The following is a 5,204-nucleotide window of genomic DNA, read 5'->3' as shown; positions in this document are numbered from 1 at the left end:
AGACCAGAAGGCACCTCTGCTACTGCTCAGGTGGAGCTTCTGGGTGCCTGGGTCCCCCTGATACCCAAAATCAGTGCTCTTAATCACTGAGCCATCTCTCTAGCCCTGGTGAAGAGTTCTTTATGATCCAGGTCATTAGACTCTCATTGGCTTCTGGGAAAGACACCTGTCTTTAGCTTGTATCATGATTATCCTTTTTTTAAAATTATTTATTAGTTATGAAAACAACAGTTTTGTTTACTTTATCAAACCATACTAATATTCTTTCAAGGACAAACATACAGCCAAGGATGCTACAGTGAGAGAATCTTATTACAAAAGAGACTTCCCAAGGTGCTGCTTCTTATCATTATTTTGGAAATCCAGGAAATATTCAGTCCCTCAAGCTACCACATATGCCGCAATCCCCCATTTGAATCCTTTTAATATTACACTTGTGAAGGTGATGTTGCCTGCAAAGCTGCCCATGTAACTGCAAGCCTCATTGAGATCCTATGGATCCCTCAGCCATCAGGTAGCAAGGTTCTTCCACATTGTTTATAGTGGCTTTCCTCCAATTTTTTTGTTGTCTGTAATCTGGGAGTTCCATTTTTCCATGGCCATGGCCAAGTTCATGTTCATGTTCATGTCCGTACCCAGCATCCATGTGTTACATCAATCTGAATTCCTGGGACACTCAATATTTAACCTTTCAGCCGGAGCCAACCGGAAATGGACAAATCAATTACCTATGTGCAGTTATTACAGCTTAAGATATTAGAAGTTCTTAGTTCCTGGGTAGGAACTTTTGACAGTTGTTTTAAAAGATGTGATTCCAAACTATCGACTGAATGTTTGTAATTATTCTCATGGACAAAGGTTACAGCCAGCATTAGCCAGAGAGGTTGCCTATGCTGTCAACTGTGGTGAATGCAGAGACTCATGTCTGCTCACAGTATCAGGCTACAGAACACCCAATTGCTTAACTCCAAACCGGAAACCTGAAAGACACCCTATACAACTCAGTGCATTATAGAATATAGGTAGAAAGGATGCAGGAGCCAGAAGATGAGAAGAAGGAATGGAAATGCAATATTGTGCTCATGCACAACCAAGGAAACCATGGTCTGTCTCTCAACTCCGCAGCTATCTGCATAAGAGTGCAGACTTCACCAGCACAGCAAGGAACAATGAGGGGCTCAGTGGTCCCATCCCCCAATCTACTGAACTTTTGGCTACTGGCAGATGTTTGGAATGAGGCAAGCATGGATTGAGCTCAAGTGGAAAGGTTGAAACCCAGGATCCCACAGTCAGCCTCGTTTAAACTCTGTGGGTCACCAGACAAGCCCAAAGATGTGACTGTAAGAAAATCCTTGTAAAGAAGAATATTTGAAGTGATTGTAAGGGAAATGAGAGAGGAGAGATGGAGGGGGAATCACAGAAATGCATCATACATGTGTCTTAGTTAGAGTTTTACTCCTGTGAACAGACACCATGACCAGGGCTGCCCTTAAAAGGCCAGCATTTAATTAGGGCTGGCATACAGGTGCATAGGTTATCTGTTATCATCAAGGAAGGAACATGTCACCATCCATGCAGGCATGATATAGGAAGAGCAGAGAGTTCTACATCTTCACCTGAAGGCTGCTAGCAGAATACTGGCTTTCAGGAAGGTACCTTGAGTGTCTTAAAGCCCATACTCACAGTGACTCACCTATTCCAACAAGGCCACCCCTCTAAATAGTGTCAATCCCTGGGCCAAGCATATATAAACCATCAAATCCCACTCCCTGGCTCCCATAGTCTCGTTAAAACACATGAGTCTATTCGTGCCATACCTACACATAGCATGATAAAATATTAATTTAGTCCAACTTCCAAAGCACACAAAGTTTAAACTATGTTGTATCAACAATGTTAAAAGTCCAATGCTAAAGGTCTCTTCTGAGACTCACTCAGTCACTTAACCGTAATCCCCACAGCAAGAAAGGAAACCATCTTTACAAATCCAAACTCTGCATTTCCATGTCTGAAGTCAAAGCTATAGTATTCAGATCTCCAACTCCATTTTGATCTTTGTTGAGTACAATAAACTTCTTTCTCCTGGGCAGGTTCTTCTTCCTGTTAGCAGCTGTCTTCAGCAGGTATTCCATGGCCCTGACATCTTTAACATTTTTAGGTCTCCAAGGCACCTTCAACCTTACAGTTTCATGTTCCAATATCTGAGATCTACACATTTTTTTCTGGGAACCTCCAAAGGGCTGGCATCACTTTTTCATTTCTCTGCTCTGTAGCACTCTAAGATCAGGTTGATCCACTGCCACTGCTGTTCTTGGTGATCATCTCATGGTACTGGTATCTCCAATACACTGGGGTCTTCTGCTACAATATGGATTCACCAAATAGCCTTGCTTCATGGTGCCAAGCCTCAAATCTTTTTCATGACCCCTTCAGTCCTTGGCCATTAACTGCAACTGAGGCTGTACTTTTCACCAAAGGTCTTCCATGGTCTCTCACAGTGACAAGCCTCAGCTGTTCTTCATGGTGTCTTCATGCCTTCAAAACCAATATCACCTTGGCGACACTTTCAGCTTACCAAGTACAGCTGTAGCACAAGGTACTATCTTGGCTGTCTCTGGAACAGAGTATCTTTGTGCTCTCACCAAACCCTTCCCAGAAGCTTTCACCTCAGTGATACCAGTCTCTTCTTAATCACCACTAATGTCTTAGCTCCTGCTAACCAGCATCAATTGTCTCAGAAGTTCTTTCTATTCTTGACTCTATATCCAGAGCCACATGGCCAAAGCTGTTGAGTTTTCCTGCTTATTTGGGCGGGAACATGGCCCCTTTTTCTATTACATTATCACCAGCTTTCTGTTTTCCAAATTTCTCACTGCCTAAGTTTGGATTTCCTGGAACTTACAGTGGAGTTTGACCTTGAACTCAAGAGATCTACATGGATCTGTCTCCTGTAATGCTGGCATGAAATGTGTGTACCACTATGCTTGGATTTAAGCATTTCTTTCCCTAGAACCTGCTTTGTTCCAGATTGGCCTTGAACCCAGAGAACTGTTTGGCTTTGTCTTATGGGATTAAAGATGTGTCCAACCATGCCTGGATGTAAATTTAACTGGATGGGATCTTACTCCAATATCTCTTAATCTCTTCACAGTCTCCTAGAATGTAGCATTCAGTTCCAATTTACTTCCTAGTGCAGCTTTAATACTTGTATCATATATTTTATATTTTTCCTTTCTAAGCTTGCTATGCTTGTTCAAAATGCTCCTTATGGGACTTAACCAGAGAACAATGACTCTGCTGGGATTTTTTTGAGACTTTATTGTAAAAGCATTTAATATAAATCTCTGTACCTTAGACTGAGGTAGACTCTTCAGACAAGGGCGAAAAGCAGCCACACTCTTCACCAAATTACCACAAAAACAGTCTGTAGACCATATACTGAAATTCTTCTCCACTCTGCCCTCTTGGGCCAGGTCTGCACAATTCAAATGAATATCACCAAAAAGTCATTCCTATTCTTCCTAGGCTATTGTATGAAGCCGAACTTAAAGCATTCCACTGCTTTCCAAATCCAAAGTCTCCAAATCCACACTCTTCCTGACAAAAGCATGGTCAGGTGTATCACCCTAGTGATAGACAAATCCTAGTCCCTGGTACCAATTTCTGTCTTAGTTAGGGTTTTGTTCCTGTGAACAGACACCGTGATCAAGGGTACCCTTATAAGGGCATGTTTAATTTGTGCTGGACTACAGGTCCAAAGTTTCAGTCCATTATCATCAAGGCAGGAACATGGCAGCATCCAAGTAGGTATAGTCTAGGAGGAGCTGAGAGTTCTACATCTTCATTTAAAGGCTGGCAGCAGAATGCTGGCTTCCAGTTTGGTATAATAAGGGTCTTAATGTACACACTCACAGTGACATACCTACTCCAACAAGGCCATACCTCCCCATAGTGCCAATTTCTGAGCCAAGCATATATAAATGATCAGACTATGCAACTGTATATTTTAAAAAATAAAAATTATAAATATGAAACAGAAATATTATTAATATTTATTTATTTTATGTGAGTACATTTTAACTCTCTTCAGACACACCAATAGAGGGCCTCTGATCACATTACAGATGGTTGTCAGCCACCGTGTGTGTTGGTATCACCACATCTGAAACCCACGACATCACATAGGGGGGACCTGCAGACATGTTGCCAAAGCAACAGCCACCATATTTCCAGAATCTACTTGACTCACCTCCCACCTTTACCTGTGATTACATCATCATCCATATATGAAGAAAGCAACTACCCCTGTTCTCTCTCTCTCTTCCTGCCTTTCTTTCCACTGCCACCTTGCCTCTCTCTCTCTCAATAAATCTCATGTGGAACGTTTTGGTCTGGTGTGGTCCTTGTGAAGCCATGCAGTGTTCAAGATCATAACAATGTGGTTGCTGGAAATTGAAATCAGGACCTCAGGAAGAGCAGTCAGAGCTCTTAACCTCTGAGCCATCTCTTCAGCCAGAAACAGAAATTTTTATATAAAGTATGTAATGAAAATTGTTTTTATTTGGTATCTGTCATATTGTAAATCAGCAATTATTTAAAAAACAGAATATAACATCAAACTAAATTATAGATACCAAGCCCCAAACTAAGGTTAGTCTGTACTGCATCTTACTTCATCTCATCTCTAATAATGATGAAAGATAATTACTATTTTTCACCTGATAATGGAGAATTTCCCCTAGATAATCTTACATTCATTGGTATCAATTTCTTCATCTTGTCAGTGAGAACTTAAGCTATCATCCTGCAAATGTCATAGCTAATGAATCTGATTGGTGTTGGGAAGATCAGGGTCCAAGTCATTCTCAGCTAGATACTGTGTTTGAGGCTAACTGGGCTCCAAAAGACACTACATCAAAACAATACAATCAAACAGAAACCCAAACATAATGAGTAACTATAAAAACATCCTCATCAGCTCATTAAGTAAGTAGGATTTATGGAGAGTATCTCAGAGTTTCTGTTGATTCAACAACAAAAGTGACCAAAAAGCAAGTTGGGTAGGAAAGGGTTTATTGAGATCAACTTAAGCATTGTAATGTTCATCACATAAGGAAAGTCAGGACAGGATCTAATGCAAGGCAGGAACCTAGAGGCAGCATCTGAAGAAGAGGCCATGGACGGTACTGCATGCTGGCTGGCTT

The 5,204-nt window shown here is 41.2% G+C and overlaps 1 pseudogene; it reads right to left on the bottom strand.

The window, feature by feature from the left end:
• Positions 1 to 312: 312 nt before the first annotated feature.
• LOC110289175 lies at positions 313 to 646 on the bottom strand (annotated as a pseudogene).
• Positions 647 to 5,204: the final 4,558 nt, after the last annotated feature.

Source organism: Mus caroli, unplaced genomic scaffold (assembly GCF_900094665.2).
Source record: "Mus caroli unplaced genomic scaffold, CAROLI_EIJ_v1.1 scaffold_18015_1, whole genome shotgun sequence".
Classification (NCBI taxonomy): Eukaryota; Metazoa; Chordata; class Mammalia; order Rodentia; family Muridae; genus Mus; species Mus caroli.
This window is presented reverse-complemented; position numbering and strand designations above follow the sequence as displayed.